Source organism: Falco biarmicus, chromosome 8 (assembly GCF_023638135.1).
Source record: "Falco biarmicus isolate bFalBia1 chromosome 8, bFalBia1.pri, whole genome shotgun sequence".
NCBI lineage: Eukaryota > Metazoa > Chordata > Aves > Falconiformes > Falconidae > Falco > Falco biarmicus.
In genome coordinates, this window is record NC_079295.1 from 38,757,824 (window position 1) to 38,774,351 (window position 16,528).

The window sequence follows — 16,528 nt, forward strand, 5'->3', positions numbered from 1 at the left end:
AGATTTACTAAACTGCTACAGCTTTTCCATGCTTCTAACACCAAAAATGTCCACAACAGGAGACAACAACCAATTTCATCAGGAATTAGTTGCTAACACCAACTCTTTTTGAAGGCAGATAAATAAATTTGGAAGTCTAGAATTCCTATTCACACTGTGTCAAGTCCCTAAATGCACAGCCTTCATTAAGGGAAAAAGAACGATGCGAGAATCACTTTCACAGCTGAAGTCAGCAGTGAAGGCCTGCAGATGTATCGGTTAACAAGAACTGTCTGTCATTCACATTACTTTTTACTTGGAAGATGACTGTAAGTCATGCTAACATCAGCCAACAGCAATTTCTACTCTTATTTACAGACCATATATTGAAAAGAGCTTCCTGGATCCTTCGGTGAACACTGATAGCAGCTTTATTAAGACCAGCGTACAGACTTTTCTCATGCAAGTACTGGAGGGCTACATACTTGGAAAGCACTATGGTTCCTCTTGTAAAGTATGTTAGGGGGGACACAGAGGTTGGTCTACAGAGCTGGGGTACAAAACAGCCCAGTTTCTGGGCAGCTCTATTTTAATTTACTTTAGACCCAGCTTCTCTCTCCTGCTGCATGCTAGGCACTTGCACGTTGGATGTACATCCTTAGGTACATATCATATGTAAATCCTTAAGTATGCAGCAAGGGTTCTTTCTGACTAGTGTTAGAAAATCTGAGGCATTGTGCAATTGGAGTCCTTCCGCTGTAGAACCCTTTGTTATTCAGGAGGGAAAAATTTCCTGGACTGGCAGAATTATTTTTTATTAGATGTAACGTATGGACTTTTTCATGGATGTAAATGATAAGATTGCAAATCTTGGCATTTAACAGGAAATGTTTGTTAGTTCTTACATCCCACAAACTAAATTTAGTGGGTTTAGCACAGTAATTGTCCCTGTCTTTACAACAGTTTCTAGACAACACCAAGAAACCTGGCACATACCGGTGGACTGTAAAATAAAAAGTTTCTGAATAGCAGAAAGCCTGGATTTTCTGTGGGCATCATGTAAGGGCATTTTTTATCTTTCATTTAGCTCTCCTTTGTAAATCCAAATAGGACACAAGCAGAAACGAGTAACCTTTTCAGCAGGAGAGGAAGCATCCATGATCCCCATTTTAATTCACCTGAACAGTAACCTACAACATGTCACTAAAGGCTGTGTTACTATTTAAAGCATTTTTCTGTGAAGCTCAAGTAGGGAAATTACAGTTTGAAGATGACTGGTTTTTATCCTTTCCTCTAATACCAGACATTATGATCAACACGAGATTTGGTTTGGGTTTGGATTTTCTCCCCTAAAAATTAAAGCGTACAGCTCCCATTTTAAGGGCAGAAGGCAAGCCCAGGTTCTCCTGAAGGCCTAGGTCAGCCCTTTACATTTTTATGCATCATAAGACATTCAGGTTTACCAGAAAGCAGGAGCATGGGCCCCACACTGTGACCACTTACATTTGTAAGCAATTCTCACACTGTTTTTTAACATAAATTATAAATGTCAGTTCATGGCAGAAAGTAGAACAAGTTGCACTTCACAATAGTAGTATTTACAACGTACCTTAAATGCAAGCACTCTGGATGTCTGAACAGGTTTGGTTTTTCTGTAATTGTGCACATTTTATGTAACCATTTGCACAACAGACCTTATTCCTGTCCTGTTTTATCCTCTTGATGCCACAGAGAGCCATTAGTTTGAGATTTTAAAACTATATTCATGGTTTTCCTGCAGAAACCTAAAAATTCCCTGTATATAAATGTGCCATGCAACTCTTCTATCACTTCATTGTTTTTCAATTAAGTAAAAAGGATGAAATTCACTAAAAGACAATTGTTTTGCTACTTCAAAATTGTGAACTATCCTTTCTCCAACCTATAACTCTGTGTTACTTTCTGTAATAATGCCTTGATCCCAGATGGAACTGTTCTACCATAACCATTTTAAAATAGAGCAGAATACATGACTTCACTTTGGTTTAATTTTTCTTTAAGAATTTAGTTTAGCAAGTAAATCAAGATCTGAACGCTCATTAAATGAAGTTGCCGGTTTTTAATAAATTTATAACAGTCAACAACAAAGAATGCAACTGAAAAATGATTACAAAGATGATGACACGACCATTCCAGGCCACAAGCTATTATTTTGGGTTAATTGCTGAAATCATCTTAGAATATCACTCAGGCAGCATGCCATGGTGGTACCTTATTATCCCATTTGAAATTAATAAACAGAATGAGATTGTTCATTCAATTACCAGAGCTTTACCATAAAAACATGAAAAAGTGCCCCACAAGGAACAGTTTCTGAATAGGCAGAATGTGTTCCACAGTCCCAGCAACTAACGGCTCGTGTCCTTCAGCAGAGGACATTTCCTCTCTTACATAGCCACTTGGAGAAAGACATAGGCCATAGCCCCAGTGTCTCTACTCCAAAAAGATTCTCTGGGGGTCAGCAGGCTTTGGCTGGGGCACCCCCCACACTTTACAGTAGTGTGACAAGTGTACGTAACTGATACAAACACGTCCCTTTACCATATGTAGCTGGATTCACTTGTGCTGAAATTATAGGAGATGCATGTAATTAAAAGAGGGAAGAAGTCAGTTAAACAATTGGCAGGTCCTACATCTGATGCATAATTTTGAAAGAGGAAATCAAATAGGCTAGAGCATTAGAAAATAAAAAGATAGCAACAAATTGTGCTGAATTGCCTTCTGGTAATTAAAAAAGTATGTTTATACGTTTGTTTAAAAGACCAGATACAGTTTTTAATGAGTGAGGATTTTGACCTTCTATAGCAGGGTGAAGAGATGTGTTTGGGGCTTAAATTACGATAAATGAGTCTTTTATTGTAAAACACAGACATTTTTTCTCTGGCTGATCTGGCTCTGGGAATATGACATCAGCTTTTCTGGAACCACACATGCCTGTAGAAACCAAGCTGCATCATGAAGGGGTCAGAAAAATGTCACTGTGCATTGTATAAAGCTATTTTTGGGATCATAATCTGGTCTGCTACTAATTCCTCCTCTTTTTTAATCTTAATGGCCATCACATCCTTTGAGAAAATGGGAAGGCTGACAATGCTCCACTGTTCCATTAATCCAAGCCACGTATAAGATACCTAGTCTTCCAAACAGCTTTTTTAATACTTTGCTATATGTAAATGGATTTTAAAAATGATTGGATAGACAAGAATTATTTTAGAAAGATGGTAAATATTGATGGAAAAATTTGATCTCACAGGAAATGTTCCACCACGATACCCCACAGTTAAAAGGAGACACTCAGAGAGCAGCCAATGAAACTATAGCAGCCTTATTTCAACAGCCACACACCAGAAAAGGTTATTGTTTTGTACAGAGTAGATCATGGTCACATCCTGAACTTTAAATAGACTTTATCTATCTATTTCCTAGAGTTTCTTAAAAACAAAACACCATCCCGCCCAAAAAAACAAAACCAAAACCAAAACCAAATCCTTTTGCATGTGTAAATGCTTACATAGCATCCGAATACAAGTAATTAAAAACTAAGCAGCACATTTTTTTTATTTGGATATACGCAGACCAGAAGCCTAGAATCATGGAAATACTGCCATTAATTCCTGCTCATGCTAGCTATTTTTTTCCTTCTTGCACACTGCACATTTTAAATTTTTTTAACACTTGTCTTCACACTTAAGCACATTAATGAAAACTTGAGAGAACATTACCTACATGGAAAACAGTAAATTAGGTCTATACTTTCTTGGCATAATGTGCTTGGTTTAAAAAACAATATTAATAGATGTAATCTATTTTGCTATATGCTAACAGCAGAGACTCATAAGCATTACAAATCTATTGCATTTATTCAGTGAGAAGCACATATCAGTATCATTTTGTAGGACCAGAAAATTTTATGAAATTCACAGTTTCAGGTGAATTTTGGTGCTTTCTCCAAATTTCAGGGAATGGAAGTTTGTAGTATATAGTATGCAAGTAGGCAGTATTTTCAATTGAAAATCTATAAGAATGTGATGACAAATCATAACTTCTGACCATTTAAAATACATGCTGCATACTATCTTGCATACTGGTACGACAAGTGATGAGTGGAGCAACTGTGGTAAGACCTACAATGTTCTAAAGGACCGGTACCGATAACCAGAGACACAAAGGTAACTACCACAAAAAATGCTGATGAGCCGTACAGACTGATACTATTGCATATGCACGCCATTGATGCTTTCAATACACCTGTTTTCACAAGAGACTAAATATTTTTAGATTACAGACTCTCCCAGAAAACTCTTGTTTTCTTATACTAACCAGTGCAGTGGGAACACTTACTACTATTCGACACACATATTACCAAACAGAGGGCACTGGCCTGAAAAAGGTCTGCTTTACCAACCCTCATATAAAGGATTATACTGAACCATGTTATTGACTGGTCTCTGTATTTTCCCATGTTTAGTCTTTACTTGATTGTTTCCAGTGATTCCTTTTACTTGCCATTTACTGTCTTTATTTTCTCGTGGTACCACTTCTTTTTCTTTTCTTTCTTCCACAATTTTTACCTCTTTCCATCTCATCCCACAGTATTTTCATCTGCACATTTCACAGATAACTCAAATTATAGACATTACTCCTGTGAGTTAAAGATTAACTTACACTTTCTTGACACAGATTTTGGTGGAAAAAAGATGACTGAAATCTTCCAGAGAGGACATAATGAATTCTGAACATCAGTTTTTGTATGCTCTGTGCATGTTCTTGCTTCTCAGTGGAAGACCAAGAGTTATTTCTCAGTGTCAAAGCAAATTTCTTCACACCACTGAATATTATCAATCTCACTTAAAATTGCTGGTGACACCTTGACTTGTTTATCATAGTCTAAGAAATGATGGTAACTTTTAATTTTTAGACTATATTACACAATTTGAAAATGATTTAGACTTTTTTGTTATACAGTTTCACGAGCTTACAACAGCAAAATGCAAGACGTGGAACTCGGTGAGAAATTAAAGTCCTATGAAAGAAAAATTTATGAGTTCTCTTCTTTTCAGCTATAAATCGTACTGTGTGAAAAGGCAGAATACGGTGTATACCACATATACATCCCCAGACAGGTGGATGTTGTGCAGAGGCATACGTATTCCAAGTGGGAGTACACCTACCCCAGCTCCCATAACTCACCCACTTTGGTTAACAGCACACACCTGATGGCTGACATGGGAACAAGTGGCAGACCAGAACTGACTCTTTGCCATCAGAATTCAATTAAACATTCCTGGAGCTTCAAGTCATTTTTGTAATAAATGTTCAACTGTTTATTCCACAGAGAAGAGCACCATGAGGAGCAAAAGCACCCCTCACGCAGAACAGAACATCTTGTAGTTTGCTCATTTGTTTATTCACTTTGGAGAGATAAGGAGCTGGGAAGTCAAATCCCCTCAAGCAGGGAGTCAAAGAACTTGAAACAGAGTCTCATAATTTGACTTGGTTGAGGACTCCTGAGGCAGAAAACTGACAACTACACTTCTGACAAATTATGTGATGCCAGGCCCAGAATTAGATCTTTTCCTTCTTCTTTTCTGACTTCAATTTCATACCATTCTGTAAATTTAGGGTGACTTTATGAATAGCCTTAGTAAGACCAAAAACACATTTTTCAGAACATGTGCCTTTCACTTAATTTTCTCCCTCACTTCAAATACCATGTTGGCCGATCATTTTAAAACTTTTGATATGAGCAATGAATAGGCAAATAATATCATTGGAATAGGAGGAAATTTAATAATCATGTCTTTTATTGATGGACAGGTGCCTCAGGTATTTTTTTTTTTCTGATCAGATATAGTTGTACTACTAGTTAATGTAAGAAATAATAATTTAATGCTTATGTTATAGGTATAAATTTAAAGGTTCCTGTATATTCTGCAAAAGAAAAAAATATTGGAAGGAACTGAAACAAACCCTTACTTCTAAATAGGATTTCAGTCTGTCTAAGCTATCCCTCGCACCCTGAATATTGGTGACAATAACTGAAGATAAACATTGCACTATCGCTTACACCTCAAGTTTACTAGTATTTCATAAGCATTTGGTGTCAGGCCTGAGTTTCTCCTCACCAAAAAGCTGTCTCCAATGCCTATACATTGAAAATGCATTTAAATATCCTCTGTGATGAACTAATGGGAGCCAGGCAGCAGCTCAGCTCCTGTTTGCAGGGTGAATCTATGAGTGTCACATTTTTTGCCATGTGAATATATCTGCAACTACTGACACAGAGATTATGCCCGGAGTATTTATCTTCATTTAAGTGTTTTGAAAACTCTTTGTACAAACAGCATCTAACATTCCTTACATAAGATGATTCCTTAAAGAGTTTTATTAGCTGTAACAGGGAAGAATAACCAGGTAACTATACACACCAATCAACAGAAAGATAATAAAAACTGATTAATAAAACTGAAAAGAGGATGTTCGTAGCAAGAGTTCAAATGTTTGTTATCTTTTCTCGATAGAGCGCAGCCTCAAAACAGTAACAGCAGGCAACAACAACAGCAAGCAGCAATAAATACCATTTAACTTAAATCCATGGAAAATAAACCAAAGTTTTCTCGTCTCATTCCATCTCACCCTCTCTGACTCTGTAGCTGTTTTCATCAGCTTTGTGCAGCCCTGAACAGAAGCCAGTTAACTACCATAATGTCTAATTACCTACCAGGTTCTTGTTTAAAATAAGACGTATTAACATGTCTACTACACTTTGTGGAATTTCAAAGCCAACACGATCATAGATAAACTGAAATATTGCAGTTATAAGCTACACACTTTCATGAGGAAGATTTAAAAGAACTCCATGGTACAACCATTCAGCACTGCACTTCCTATTGGAAAGATGGTTTCCATGATCTTTAAAAAAGCGTATGTATTTACCATGTGTACTAAAATGGAAAACTAATCAGTATTTGTATTCAGAGAGACCATAACTGACCAACACTTGATTTTGCAAGTAAGGAACACGATCCAACACCTTTTTTTCAGGAAAATAAGCTCCTTCAATAGACAGGACTACAACACTCTATACAAACCATGTACTACGCAATGACCTGTTGTCATATATTATTATAATATATGATCAAATATTTCAATTCTACACTTAATTTGCCACATAGACAATGTTGATACTGTAACAATGGTCTTCATTTGTGTATTCTGGACTTGAAAAATATCTTTAGCAACAGCCCATAAAATACGGGTTGAAATCACATCACTCAAATGTCTTTCCCTGCTCTATCCCCCTGCCAGCCACCTTTAATCTTCTTTGCTGCAATAGGATTTGATGATAGAAACTTATTAAATCACCAAGGCCATGACTTCTTTGTCTTGACAGCAGAACGGACTAAATGACCTTGGCTAATTTCAGCAAGCCACATCACCCACTATTAAGCCAAAAAGATGAGAATGAGAATAACATACAAGAAAAGGGATATTTGGATGGTGAAATGAGGAGATACAATAAAACCAAACAAGCCAAAATAGGCTTTTGCCCATACAAATTTAGTTACTTTCTAGCAGCTCTGTTCCGAAGCAAAAATACCTATGATTGTCCTATTTTACTGCCTACACCTTTTTCTCTTTTCTGTCTTATAACCACAAGTAAAAAGCTTGATGCAAACGCAGAGCAGTTGCAGAGGGAATAATTTTGAATGTTACCTGATGGTTTCAGCAGCCTCACTGGTATGTCAGGAGCACTGTGAGATTTCCTGGGGCTTCAAAGATTCAGTAACCTGATGTGACATTTTGTACATCACAGTCTTAATGGATGACTGATTTAAAGCTTCTCAGAATAAACCAAGTGAGTTTACAAGGATTTCTTTTGCAGGTGTGCACTACTTCTACAAAAGGTCTCATGAGGAAATGGTGGGAAAATTTGTAATTCTAGACTATCTATGGTTTTCTTAATAACCTTGTTAAACAACTTAATAAGAAAAAAAAATTAACACTAGGATCTAAATGTAGCTTCGTATCTTTCAGTTTTATAATTTTGCATCACTCTTGAAAGGCCTGGGCATTCCAAAAACTCTGAGGTTTGCTTTATTCACTATGGAAAACACTACTTAAAATTTCCCAGTGTTCCAGCTGTAAAAGGTACAAACCAAAAGCATGATTCCGTAATATCAGCATTTATCTTTGTCTTATGATAACAACTCATTCAAAAAGCCTAAACAGAAAAATAATACTCTGATTATAGGCTTCTACAAGCATAACAATTATTTGGCCAAATCTTCTGTATGTGTGTTCTGCAGTTGCTTAATACTAAATGATCCAGAGTTTGCCTTTGTATATTTTATTGACTAGAAGTTATCTTTCAGATCACAGCTAACAAAGACCCAAACAATCTGAACTTTTAGAAGGATTCTGTGAGATCTTTTATGTTCAGTCACAATTTCAATTTTAAGCCAAGACATGCAGAATATTTGCTCTAGGTTTTTTTCAGTATTCCTCTAGTATATCTGGAATATCCAAATTTTAGCCTAACTACTCCTGAATCTATTAATAACAATATATTCCTTAAGTTTGTTAAGTGAAAAAGGACATCTCTGTATTCCGTAAAAGCTTTATTTTTCTATAGCTCTAACTCAAAAGACAGACCACAAACTAATTTTGGCCTATCACCTTAAATTTTTTGCTGTATATAAAGTACTGATTTATAAAACTGTACAGATCTTATCTGCAGCCCTACAAAAAAACTTTTCTAAGATTCACGGGAATCTGATTGTAATTCCTTCAAAATTATCTTCAGGATATATCTAATTCTCTACCTACTTAAGGCCAGGCTACTCCACCTAATCTGTGACAGATATTTATCAAAGCTGTTCCTAAAGCCTTAATTAAAAAAACAAAAACGGTGGTGGAGGGGGGGGGAGGAATTTTAACCTTCAACAGACCACAAAATCAGAGGCTGGTGCAAGCTGTAGCTACATGGCATCTGCTTAAACTGACCACAGGTGGTCCCAGTTCAATACTGTCTATGCCACCGACCAGCCCACCAAGGGCTCGCCGGTATGGTACTGGGGTGAGCTGTGGGAAGGCAAGACTTGGAGCTACACAGCTCAGCTTGGCATAGTTCAGTTCCTCCCTCGTGGCAAAAGACTTCTCAGTTCATCGCGTGGCTGAGCTTTAAAAGTGGTTAAAAATGCAAGTGAAACAAAGGCCTGGCTCCCAGAAGAAACCTGAATAACTGTGTTAAAGAAGCTTAATTGTCAAAGCCAGCTCTGGATCAGTCTTCTACAAGGCCTACTCAAGCTTGGGTCTAGTTTTGGCATCAGTTAATTTTATCTGAGCCTTATCAAAACTCCAAATAGCTGATGGGCTCAAATTCCCCCATTCAGCAGGACTGGATCATGGTGAAACTATCAGCTGAATAGGAGGGGTTGGTATATACTTCGATCCCTTGCTTATTCAGCCTCATTAAAACATTCTTTAATTAGTCAAAAAATAGCAAAGAATCCAAAAGGACCAAATACAAAAGTCTCATCACTATAATAGGATGTGAGTTCCAGTTAACTATGTGCCCCTTCTCCTCTGAAGGACATTGAAACACATAATGTGAAACAACCATACATAATAAAACATGTTTTATTTCATATTGCCACAACCCCTCCTGAATTTATGCATTACATTCACCAGCAAAAATGCATATGTGCCTGAAATAAAAGATGATGAGGCAGGAATGTCATTGTGTTTACTCCTATTTCCTTGAAATTTCACACACATTACCATTTCACACTGCAGATACGATCATATTTTTACTTGCCAGGGAAAGGTGCAGGCCTGACTATATCTCCAATAGATCATAATATAATGAATTAACATAAGAATGTTAAATTTAGAGAAAGAAATTAGAATAGTTCCAGTTACTGAATTCTTATACTCCATTACTACTTCAGCCTTAACAGAAGTTTTCACTGTGGTGGACTTGTGACCTGTACACTGAAATGGTTTTTGACATGGTCACTGCACCACCCCCAACCCCCACACACCCACCCCACCCCCCCCCCCCCATTCCATATCATAACTTATCTTCCTGGTGCAGAGCGTGACTTCTTTTCACAACACTACCAGTGTCACTAGCAATACATTATTTATTTTAACACTCAGCTCTGTGACCAGCTGAGTTGCCTGCACTGAAGTATTTAAAACTGCTTTTATTTTCCTCAATCAACAATTACATATGAGTAACATCAATTAAAGAGGAACATACTTAGAATGCCCTTTTTTGTTAATAATATAAAGAAAAAGCTAACTATTTGGCTAGGTTTCTTAAGCACCTTTAAGCTTTTGGCCACGCAGATGATCTAAACTTATGACTTGAATATTCAGGACTTAGAAAGTACAACAGCATGACTCAATGGTTACCCATGCATTGCTCTGATACATAAACAGAGAGAGACAGAGACTAATTACAACCATACTGCATTCATACCAGATATCAAATATATAGGAATGTATCTTAACGACACATTAGTGGTACCTGTTAGTATCAAACTCCATGATCATCATGTAAAATTTTTAGTTTCTATATGCTTTGGCTTTGTTAATAGGTATGTGACCACAAATAATTAAGAAGAACTCCCTCTAATAAGCAAGTCAAAATATGTAATGGCTACAAAAAAGCAGTATTAACGAGCTGTTAACCATTTACTAGGTCAGAAACTGGGAGGCAACTTTAAATTCTTAATAAAATACAACATAATACAACTTCATGTTCTGGGGTGTTCAGACCAAAAATTTGTTTAGTAGATTTTACTAAATTGTAAGGTAGTTTATGAAAGCAGACATTAATTTTACCATTGGAAAGTATTCATATACACATATGATAATAATGAAAGCTGTGGGAATCAACATGAACCTTACAAGGTATATTTGAGCATAAATTGAAAGGGCACGAATAAAGATTAGGTATTTTAAGTGCTATGACATTTCAAAGTACAGGCTACATATACAAAATGCTACATATGAAAAATATCCCATATTTAATTTACACTAAAATAGGATTTTATTTTTAGCCTATGTATTTTCTGATTCAAATTATCTCCTACTTTGAAGAGTTAAAATACAATAAAAATGGAAGAGACTTATAAAACAGCTATTATTCAGCACTGGAAATTTTTAATCCTCTGCCATTTAGTCCAGAATAATTTATAAAAATATATGACTTATCGAGGAATATATATTTAAGTTGTGCATAACTGATCAATACTGCTCTCTGATAAACACCTGCAACACATCAGAAAGCTTCAGTATGGGTCAAATACTGCTTTGACCAATTGAACTTCTAGGGTTTTTCGGATACAGGGACCAGTGCTAAAATCAATAAGCTGACACAAATTTTGATTTTGTGTAATGCTCATTGAAAAGGACTACACAAAATTAGAGCCTTCAAGAAAAGAAATTATTCCCATCACTGTGAATAAGAACTATCTATCATATACTTTATGACAGGCTGTATCCTCACCTGATTATATAAAAATAACTATTTGTAGTTTTGGGAAGTCAGCAGTATTACACTGATTAATTTCTGCTGGCATTTTTTTTTTTCTTTTTTTCTTTTTTCTTTATCCAGCTGGCTTATTTTTGGTGCAAGGTTAGATTTTACAATGACAGTTCTCAAAATCTGTCCAGATGAACTTCTAAATTCTAACTGAACTCTCTGAACTATACCATTAACTGTATCTTTTATTGTATATTGTCACATCGGATTGTAGCAGAAGTCCAAGGACCTGTCCCTGAGCTTCTGGTTTTGAACATGAGATCTGTTGAGGATCACGAACAATTACTTGCCTAGCAGTAAAGTGAAAATACTACTGAGTGAAAATAACTGACATGTTAATGACTCATGGTATCCACAATTTGAGCCCAGTATGACAGCCCTATAACCATCCACAAGGCACAGCTTAAGTAGAGCTGAGACACACACACACAGAGTAGAGCTGAGATTAAAAAAGTGGACCTCCACCAATTTCTATTTAAGATTTCTCATTGTCAGAAATTTGGTTACTACACTTTTAAACAATAGATTATTAGAATAAAATCTCTACAAAAGCAAGCCTTCCATGCAGAAAAATGCTCATACCAAATCTGATGTATTTGCCAGTGTTTTTCCCTAGCTCTTTTTGTTTAAACAAAAGTTATAAGGAAAAAAAAAAAAAACTATCTGGCTAACTGCACTGCCCAGCCTTTGCTCCCTAGAAAAGAGCTTTGTCATCTTTCTTTTGCTATATCCATTTTGATCATACAGGCTTAGTAATTATTAAAGTCTGAAAACCTGTATGTGTGTTTTAGTTGCATTTTCTTCACACAAAATTAACTTGAAACATATAACAAAATATGCCTCTATCCATTCACTTCTGTGTGTATATATATGCGTACATATTCCCAAGAAGAAGAAAGTTCTGGTTCTCCTTGAACTCAAAAAGAAAATACAGTAGAAGATTTTGGGTTAAAGCATGTTTTTCCTCAGCAAATTTACTTACCCCGGCAATGTACTCCTTCGTCATACCCATCAGAACAGTCATAAACACCGTTGCAGAGCTGAGACAAGTGAATGCATTTGTTTGTACCGATGCATCTAACATAATTTGGGGTGCACCTGAAATCTGCTTCCTCAGGACCTAAAAAACAAAGAGAAAATCTCTTATATATATTTTTATATCTACAACAAGGCAAAGAAAGTTCAATATTGCATTTTCATTTCAAAGCTATGGGCAACACTCCATGTATTAGTCCATTTTGCAGATTATAGTGCATTATTATCACTCTATTTAGGATAATTAAAATCAGGAAATGACTACTGCAATCAAAAAGAAATCAATGGGTCTGAGGATTACTTCCCAAAACACACGTTTTACAGATACTAAAATTAGGCTTTGCAAAGATTAAAAAGTATCATAAGATTTTCAATTGCCATGAGATTATCATATCAAGACCCATATCAAGAGTAATAGGTATCAGTATTTATGTTCATCATTGTGTTATATAGATAATTGTAGACATTTATGAAATTTTACATAAATGTTACGTATTTATTGCTGCATTAGATCAGAGAAACTGTTCCTTCAGCCCCAGAGTCTGACTCTGGAAACTGCAGGGTACAAGATGGTAGGGAGAGGATAAGGATGCTGTGATTGCTCCCTTTGGGATCCCACCCCAGCTGCAATCACTCTATGTCCCCTTATCTATGAAGTGTTAAGTAAAGGGATTTTTGAGGAAGTTCAGGGAGATTTGAGGATGGCTTTTATCTCTTACAAAAGGTTCTGACTGATAAAAAACCCCACAAACATAATTTCGCATGATAAAGACTTCAAGATTTTTAACACTCTGCTGAGACATTTAGAAGTCTGAAGGGTTTAGCTCACTTAGAGAATGAATCACCGTTTATACACAGTACATGATTAGCTACAGAGAGACTGAAGGTGTGGAAATTTTTCAGGGAACATCTTCAAGCTCCTGGATCGATTGTGTTAGAGCCTTGGGTCTGTGCTGAACTCTGAGAGCTTGTAACAGCCCTCAAGGAAAGTACATCCCAGGATGCACCATGCTCAAGTGCAACAGGCTTCCACCTTCTCCCAGGCGCTACCTCTGAGACAAAGGGCAGAAATCACACCGAGTGGCTGAAAGCTCCCTTACAAGTGGGAAAATCTCAGCCTTGGCAGATCGTGTCTCTTGAAGTCAGCATGGCAAAGCAAAGGAGAGCTCTGGGGGCAATTTACGATTTCTATAACAAGTCCAGGTAGCTCTTAGCATGGCCCATTTAATAAGAATCCTAACTTACGAAACTTGTCCCAATTAGAAAACTTTAACTAAAAATTCTCACTGCAATGCTACACTTCAGGAAGCAGTCCGCAATTTAGAGTGGCCACAACAAATACCAGTTATCTGTGGTTTACAATGTTTTTGCTGTTATTCTTTGACACAGCTCCCACCAGCATGGGTCAGGTGCCCCCCTTCCCCAAGCTGAGCATGTGTCCCTAAAATACATATCCACGGTGCAGGAAGGCATGATGCAGAGGATCCTGCTTCCCTCCTCAGACCAGCTCCACACCTTGCACCGATGGAGTGACGTCAGTTACATCCTTGATGCACCATCAATTAACAGAAATAACTGGTACAAGGGATAAAAAGGGAACGTATATGGGGATGTACTCCATCTCAATTTGTGTGCTTCCAGGATGAAAAAACACCTTATTTTTTATTATGGTCATATGCAACATTAATTTCATTTTAAGAAAACTGCATTCCTAAGCTAATGATAAGGGGTCTTAATACCTTCTCAACTCAAATAAAAGAACTGTTCTCATTATGCTCTAGGTTAATAAGTGCTAAACAAACGTAGAGGTATTAAAACACTTCACAAAGAATATATTTTTCCTACATTTTCCAGCAAAATATAGGAGGTAATTAACAACAAGAAGTTAAGAGGTGATTACAATTTACCAAAGATGTCAGGATTTCACAAGCTTGCAAATAAAAGCCAGAGAAGTGTGACCTCCTGGTGCTGGCAGAGACCTTGCCACCACGCAAGAAAACAAGGGGTGGGGGCAATGAGGCGCCACACCCTTCACAGGCAGCAAAGCCACTGGCTAGAGGGTTGAGGGGGTTTATTGCTTGGGCATCAGGCAGGTTACTCTTTTATATATATATATATATATATATGTTTTTTTTACTTGCAAGTGGAATACTTCATCCCATCATAGCTGTGCATAAAGCTCACTGCAGTACCTACATCCTGTGGTAGTACTCAGTGTTCCTCCAGGATGGTAACCACAGAACTTTAAAAGAATGTAAATAAAGAAGCTTAGGATAGCCAAGTGCTCTGTGTCAGGTCGGTCATATAAAACAAAGTTTTAATTTGATTCTCATTTCCATTGCATAAGGAATTGAAGGCATCTCTCATCTAACATAACCAAACTAACTCTGTGATTTGCCATTTATTGCTTGTTTATTCATTGCATTAGACTGACTGTGAATAGAGTGTGAGGAGTGAAAAGATCTTTTCTTCTAAAATAGAGAATGTTAATTAAAAGAAATTAGATCTGTGAAGCATGTAAGCCATGGTACTTACATTATCTACATATAAACCCAGCAAAGCTAGAGGACTTTCAACATTCATACCTTATCAAACAAAAAACTGAGATCTGTGACCAAAAATATATAAGCTTATCTATTTATCTTATATATTTAATGAGTGAAAAGAATGAATCTCTTAATTAACATTTAAAATCTCAATAGGACTAGTCCAATATGTTCCTGTCTAAAAATTTTGGGATTTAATTTTGATGTGATGCCTTTTGCTTTAAAAATACCAAGATTCTTTCAGGACAGAAACTTCCCACAGATTTAAATATATTATCTACTTTTAAATACTACTAGGGGAGTTTCCTAAATTAGTTTACTTTGAGAGGAAACTGAAAAATGCTCCAAGAATTATTACTCACATTGTTTTGTTTTCAAAAGAAATTTTGTGCACCACTTGTGAAAACAGAAAGGTTAAGATTAGAAGAGATTAACAACTTCATGTGATTAATTCATGTACTTTCTGTTTCCTTACTAGCTTGATGCTTTGGAAGTCAGCTTGACTTACAAATGAATAGGAACTTCAGTCCAAGAAAGCCCTGTTTTACAGAAGACTTGTGACCTATTTTGTCTACAAAATGACTCTGAAATGTTAACAGGTCTCAATCATCCAACAGCACCGGCGGAACAAGCCAGCATCTCCCAAAGCCTCCCTGCCCATAACTCCTACCACCTTCATCCAAAAAAAAAAACCCCAAAAATTAGGCTAAACAAAGCTGCTTATTGCAATACCTTTCAAGCAGCACAGGCTTTCCCCACTGCTCCTACCCAGCTACTGCACTTTCTGAGATATCTAATGCAAATAAAGATGAGTAGCTTTTTATCTTGTTTATTCCTCTTCCTTCTTCCTTTAACAGACAGCCACTTCTGGCAGCATTATCAAGTGAACTCTGGGAAAAGGAATTTAAAAGTGTTCTTCTTCAAAATAATCTAAGTGTATTTTACATCAGTGCAAGAATGCTAAGAATATAAAAGACAGATGGTGTCTTTTCTTCTCTTTAAAAGATGCAATAATTCCTACCCTTGCCAGTTGGTGGGAAAATAGTCAAAACTACTGGCTGCAATTATGGTAATACACCATCTCAATGGCTCAGACATTCACACCCGGACAGTGCTTAGAGGCACAGAGGAGGGAAGCAGTGCCATTCGTGCAGTGCTGCGCAGCTCCAGAGTCTCTGGCTCAGGAAGCAGAATATGTAAGTGTCCCCTAACAGATGGCTAAAGGACAAAAGGTAAAAAAGCTGAGCTGCAGAAACTGAGCCAGGGCCATGTGGGATCCCCCGGGCAGGGCTGTACACCCCAACTGGCAGGCGGCTGGGGCAGCCCCCACCAGAAGGGGCACCAGGCACCTCTGTAAGGATGAGCCCCGATG

General features: G+C 37.0%; 1 protein-coding gene across 1 annotated transcript in view; it reads right to left on the bottom strand.

Moving 5' to 3' along the window:
• LRP1B (LDL receptor related protein 1B) overlaps positions 1-12,687 on the bottom strand; it is a 470,964-nt gene extending 458,277 nt beyond the window's left edge. The window contains exon 1 of the mRNA XM_056350419.1: positions 12,558-12,687. The gene's annotated coding sequence lies outside the window, so the exon portion shown is untranslated. The remainder of the gene's footprint in view (positions 1-12,557) is intronic.
• Positions 12,688-16,528: the final 3,841 nt, after the last annotated feature.